The sequence below is a fragment of the Teleopsis dalmanni genome, chromosome 2, assembly GCF_002237135.1.
Source record: "Teleopsis dalmanni isolate 2A chromosome 2, ASM223713v2, whole genome shotgun sequence".
Lineage (NCBI taxonomy): Eukaryota > Metazoa > Arthropoda > Insecta > Diptera > Diopsidae > Teleopsis > Teleopsis dalmanni.
Window position 1 is genome coordinate 64,721,430 of NC_051847.1, and position 7,115 is coordinate 64,728,544.

Here is a 7,115-nt window from a genome sequence, read left to right on the forward strand (position 1 = left end):
TAAAAAGTTTTTTGTGAAAACATATGTTGACGTTTTCAACTGTAATTAAGTTTTACACTTTTCTGTATCTAATTACGGCAAAGTGAATACTTTCCACTTCCCAAATAATTGACTCATACTCAATAAATATGATAAATTATAGAAGTGAAGACAGTAAATTAAATTTTGTCGCAATTTTCAGCACTTCAGCACTTCAGAACTCGAAGTGTACTCAGTCAGAACGTCACCCTCGCTTGCCTATTTTAGTCAGTACGAGTACAGTGCGAATACTTTACTGCCATTTTGACGTAAGCACTCGGCGCTTGTGATCCACTATGGCTGTCTCTATTAGGAAATTTTGTAGCAAGCAATAGGGCGCCACACGGTTTTTCGCTCGTTTTATTAAAATTTTTCCTCCTTCTCACTATGTAGAAAACAATGTTTATATTTACATACTCAATAGCAGTTTTACTAATGATAATTCAATAATGAAGCATAAAAAAATGCAAAGCCTCAGTTTGTGCTTTTAGAAAAATATTTCATAATTTGAATGCAATAATCAACACACAAAAAGGTTAGATTGTTTTATTTTATGTATTAAAAAGTATTTAGAAATTTTTTAGCTTTAAAGTAAACAACAACTTTAGTGGATCCGTCGGAAATCTCTCTACTGATAGCTTTATTTCTTTTGTGCCTAATAAATGTAATGATTGTAATAATAATATTTAAGGGGTATTCACGAATTGAAGGAATGAAGAAACTGGGTAACAGTGCGCGTCGAAAATATCAAAGTGGATTTCGAGTAGTATGTGGCACTATTGCCATGTTTATTAATGGCTGCTTCAGAGCAAGAAATATGTTATACCCTTGATTCATTGACTCAGACAGTATTTCTTCTAAATACGGACATCTTAATGATATGCTTAGATGAAATAATTTATGGGTTAGTGTATTACATTAAGGACTACACAAACATCATATAGAAAAGCAAGGTACGAAATTTTAAATTGCATATATCCGACGAAGATATCTTCTATTATTCTTTGTTAATTCGTAACAAACGTTTTAATAAACCTGAACAGTTTGTTTACTCAGGTGTAAGAGGTACAAAATGATACCAAACATTTTTATCATAAGATTAAAAAGAGATTCCAATTTATTTTAAGCCTTATAGTGATCATTAGTTGTAGTATCATTCGTTTGCAAATGAAAACACAAAATTTTTAATGAGTTTTCAACTCATTTTTGGAACACTGATGAACAATTTTATCCACCGAATCCTCATCATCACTTTCCATTGGGCTTAAAATTGGATCTATTAATTCAGAGCTATAATGCTCAACAATATCGTCGGCTGTAGGAAAGCTCAATATAATCGGAATAATATAATTGGAAGTTATTTTATTTACTTTATTTTTATATCAATTCACGCTCTTCATTAATGTTATTCAAGAAAACTAAAGGAATGTCGTCCTGTTCGTCTCATGTAGATAATTGACCAAATCCGATAGCAGTGCGCTATCGTTGGACTATTTACATCAATATCTCAAGCTTTTCTTACATGATTTTTGCAATTTATAAGTTCAATATCTGTTACGATAGTCACATTTTAAATTTTGAATTTCTCCCTGATCAAGCGGTTGCAATTTAAAGGTCATATTCGGCGGAAGAAATGCCAATTGTATGCATCTGTACAAATGCCAGCGACTGATATTTGCATAAAAAAATAACAGAAGAAAAAAAAAATTAAAGGTGTGGTTTGTAAAAAGAGACTTCGCCTAATACCAAAATGGATTCGTACTTAAAACAAAAATTCGACTTATAGAATGTACTTTCCCATATTCCTATTGGCACGTGACAATATTTCTATTCGAGTTATAGAGAAATTCGAATTATAGAAGTTCGAGTTATGGAAGTTTCACTGTACCTATAAGTAGTTTGATTACATTTTTAATATCCTTACCTATATAAGCTATAGCCAAAAATTTTACCAATTAATCCAATTTTTATTAGTGAAACGTATTTGTTCTAACATATAAACACACAATGTTTTGAACAAGATTGTATTTTATTCATTAATATTATAGAAAAATAAAACGGTTTTTCAACAAAAAAACATATTGCTAAATCGACGGTTTATATGTGACTTATATCTAAAGCGATAAACTTTATTTTTTACTTATTAAAACTTCAGGGCGATAGATCTAGCAGTTCAGTTTCTTATTCTTAGTTAACTTTAAAATTTTAATTTTAATTTTTATAATTTTTATAATAGTGTTAACTCACAAATAAATAAATAAATATTTTTTAAAGCTCATATTCTATTGTTCAGTTTACATATTAAGGATATAGTAGTTCTATAGTTCCATTTCGACCAATTTTAAATTTATACTTGAGGTCTTAAACGTGATAGTAAGTTCTTCATTCATAATAGCTTTGAATAGCAATATTTTACTTTATTTATTATTTTTTATTATATCATTTATTTGAAACTATATCTTTCCGATTAGTTATTGAACTCTTGTATGGAAATTTTAAATTATACCTACATATTATTTCTGAATATAATGGAATATAGTGCAGTATTATTAATATAAATAATCTTTTTTTAAATAACATGATAAGTGTAGCTAATTAAAGTGATTATTTTTTTTCAGATAAATATAATCAATACATTGCAGAAGAACTGAGGAATAATACATATGAATATAAAATTATTGCCACACATGGAAACTCATATCAGTCATATGCTGGTGTTTAATAATTGCAAAAATTAAAAAAATATAAGTTGCAATAAATACATAATGTTGATGGTTCCTAATTAGCGCAAATTATTAATAACTTCCTATTGATCGGTGAACATATTGCAGATGCATTATAAATAAATCAAGTGCTTTAATATTACAAATAATTATGAAAAAAATACCATAACAATTGATTCGGTTGCTAAAAAGGATATAAAAGTTTTATCCTTTTCCTAAAAAACTTTCAAAGTGTTTTGTGGATGTATTTTATTTGGAGAAGAGCCCTACAAAAACAATACGGAGGGCTTAAGGAGTGCTTTGGCCCGTTTGCGAAACAGAACGGGCCCCTCACTTCCACAACCGTCTCCACCAGCCTCACCACTTCCCTCCAACCTTGTTACCAGTCTAACAACTTGCGCATCCGCGACTTCAACGGTTAACAGCAATTTATCAGGGACAACAACAGCAATAACAAACTCCAGCGTATTAACGACTGTTGCTAGTGCCAATGGAACCGGTCATGCTGTAAGTATAAATCTGAAAAGAAAAAATGGAAAAAAAAATAGTTTTTAATTATTTGTGGCATTTAATAAATACTCCACTCTGAAATCGAACTCTTTCGATTTAATCACAAATCAATGAATTTTCCTTCTGAACTTATCTAACCTCTTTGTTCCTTCAATTCTTCCGCAACAAGTCTTAAATTAAATGAAGTTTTATTTTAAAATAAAAATTTCAAATCAAAATTTTAATTTGTATTAATTTGCTCAAAGCTAAATTAAAAACATTTTAATTTTTTGCAGTGTATTTTATTTACAAAAAATATAATACTTATTATGGAGAACTTTTCAGTTTGTAATATATACCAGTGTTGCTTGATAAGTCAGTAAAATTTAAAGGTAATGAATTTTTCTTATCGTTGAATAAATTTTTAATAAATTATATATATTGCTTATATTTTATATATATACTGTTACGGTATCCCAATTTGTTTTTGAAATATAGAATATTTGAAAACCTCACAAAATGTTCATTCGAATATCCGAATTTGATTGAAATTTCTTGGCGTTAGTCATTTCTCCAAATTTCGCAGCAAATAAAAATCAGATGAAGTTAAATCTTTTGAATAGGTGGATGTGTTAGCACCTGAGAAAGTAGTTTAAACAAATTAACTATTATAAATTCTGATCGATGAGTTGGTACATGGGTGTAATGCAATAATTTTTTTGTCTTTTGCAATTACGATATTAACTTAATTATTTTATTTTATACTTAATTATACTTAATTATTTTATATTAACTTAATTTTACTATTCAAGCGATCTAAAAGCATCGTAAAATATAGCCCTGTCATTATTTTATATCCTTCAGGGTTGTCATTCAGGATAACGTATTTAAAAAGACAGAAGCCATAACCATTTTAGCTATCTTTTATATTTTGACACATGTTTATCAGGAGTCTATGGAGTAGTCAAAATTTTTGGGTTATGCTAAAATATGTACAATCCTTGATTCAAAGTCATTATATATAGTAGGTACATTTAATATGCTTCGAATAAAGGCAGCATTCATATCGGTGACAACGTCTTTTTATATGTAAATACTCATACAAAATATTATGGACGTGTTTATTTGAGATTTTTACCACATCAGCAATCTAGCTCATATTAATTGAAGGATCTTCCAACATCATATTTTTAAATTCATCCACTATCTTAAATCATTCTGTATGAAACACGACTTGAGGTAATTATGTCCGCAATAGTTAGGATATTTTTTCATACTTTGGTTTATTCGGAAATATTTAACTTCTTATTCTTAATATATGTTATATCCACTCCCAATTTATTTTGCTGCTTGTGGGTATTAAGACTAGTATTTTGTTTTTATATATTAATATTAAATTAACTTAATTCGTACTAAGATAACTAACAAATACATTACATCAATTTTTGAAATCATGTAGCACAGGGCTTATTGATGTGTAATACTCGTATGCATTCGGTATCTTAGACTTTAAAATCTTTGCATTATTTGATATCAAATCATCTTTTTGTGGAAGCTATAAAAAATTTTTTATAATTTTTCAAAAGCTTTTAAATAAATTGCAATCTTTGTCACGCATAAAAAGGCTGCACTCCGCAGAGATTAAGTCAATTATTTGAACAACAAAAAGTAATATTTTTAGGTTTATTTTTTATTTCCTTCCAGAGACCTATAATAGGGGCATAATTTTTCCGTGCTTAAATTTTTGTTGCTTTAATTTGTACGCACAACAGTAGCTTTATAAATTCATTTTGTTCCTATTTATGTATACACAATATAATGCTTTCATGATAACGCAATTATTTTTTAAGTACTAAGTCTTATATTACTCTCCATTCGACTTATTTACTTCTGAAAATTCCACTTTTTTCATAAAAGACAATATTATTTTGTGTCCTTCAAAAATAAAATTGAATTATAATATAAAAAAATAAGTTGCCGAAGCTTTAGAAAGAATCCTCTCTTTCTCTTTGATTTTTGTACAATAATAACAATAATTATAATAATTTTTTAATGTTTTTAGATTTATTTAATTATACTATATATTGTATTTTAAATTTGTATATATTTCATTAATAAAAAAGGTCGATATTATATGTCGTCCTTTTTAAGCTGTGCAAAAAATTTTATAATCCATATAATCTATATGGAAGTAATTGCTAACAAGTTATGAGAAGTATATAGCGTATGATAATGTTATACGAAAATGATGTTTAATATAAAAGATCATATGGCTATAGCTTTTATGAAATTATAAGAAAACCATCAACTTATTACGGATTTAATTGATTTAATTAATTATTCCTATTGAATTAAGAGATCAAAATAATAGACGAGTGTTGATATACGGTTTATTTCGTTTTTATGATAAATCTTAGTTATATATATCTTTACTGATCTGATAAGAAGTTTTAATGTTTGTTTTGTTCAAATTATAATACAAGATATACTTTTTTTTCGATATATGGGTCATTCTTTTACAAATCGGATACCCTTTTAACCTCAACCTCTTCGATTTGGCTGACATTTATTTTATGAGCTCCTTTTTTAAAATAAGAAGAGCCGTATCTCGTAACGAACCTTTTTAAAAGTGATACCACGCGAAAATTTAAAAATTAAGATGACGCTAACCTAATTTATTTAATAAAAATTATTTTTGCGAAAAATAATGACCTAAAAAATTTTATTTTATATATATAAATAGAATTTAATGATAAATCCAATTCAGAAATAAAAGGAAAAAATTTTTGTGTCATTTTTTGTGGAAAATTGATTTAGTGGTGTTATGGTGCGTATGAGTGATGTGAAAGCCGCCTAATAAATTAAATTTTTTAAATACTTCTAAAACAATACCACATTGGAAATAGTTATTTTTTAAGTAGAAATTATTGGTTTATCTAAATCAAAAATGAAAAAAATTTTTTCTGATATGGGGACCATTTTTCGTGCTTATGTGTTTGGTGTAAGGTGAAGGATGAATTAATTTTTAAGATATACTTGTAAGGACAATACTATCCTAAAATTTTTGGGTTTTATGTAGAATCTTATTACAAATCGAAATCAAAAATAATATTTAAGAATTTTTGTAGCATATTTTTTTAAAATTCATTCATCAGAAATATAGTACGTAAGTGTTTTGCAGAAGAGTAGAATTTGAAATGTAACACCATTCTGAAAATTTTCTAAAATATAAAAAATGAGAATTCTTGCGATACATTTAGAAAAAATTATTTTTTGAAATTTTAAGGTGCAAAGTATTAAGTATGAGTATTTAAGTATTAGTACTTAAATATAAACAATCTTAATTGTTTAAACTATTTCTGAAAAGTACAATAAATTATCTTTGAAATTCAACGAATGTTAAGTTTCTATTATTTATAGAGCTTGAGATATGGTCGCTTAAAAGTGTGTCTACAAAGCTAATTATCGAAACCTCATGGGTCCATATCACCTATTGAAAAAATTCAAAAATTTTTTTCGAATACAGGTTCTTCTGATAGTATGAAAGGAGCTCATAAAATAAATTTCAGCCAAATTGGAGTTGTTGGGATAATTTCTTGCTGACATTCATCCGATTTGTAAAAGAATGACCCATATACAAACTTCTTTGCTAATGTAGAATTGATTGTAAGAAGTATTTGGGAGTTTTGATGGTTTCAAAATTACTTTTTCAAAACTAAATTCGCGAAATTCTATAATGATGAAATAATGGTTTTGGCTTTAAAATAAAAGAATGTAGTCGAAAAAGAATAAGCATTCCTTACTGTAATCAAAGAAAATGCTTTTGAAACAATAAAATATGACACATTGCCGGCAGTATCGATTCTATAATTTGAATGTTGTTCG

The 7,115-nt window shown here is 27.3% G+C and overlaps 1 protein-coding gene across 1 annotated transcript in view; it reads left to right on the forward strand.

Moving 5' to 3' along the window:
• LOC119674714 (golgin subfamily A member 6-like protein 22) overlaps positions 1-7,115 on the forward strand; it is a 12,778-nt gene that overhangs the window by 4,132 nt on the left and 1,531 nt on the right. The window lies entirely within an intron of this gene.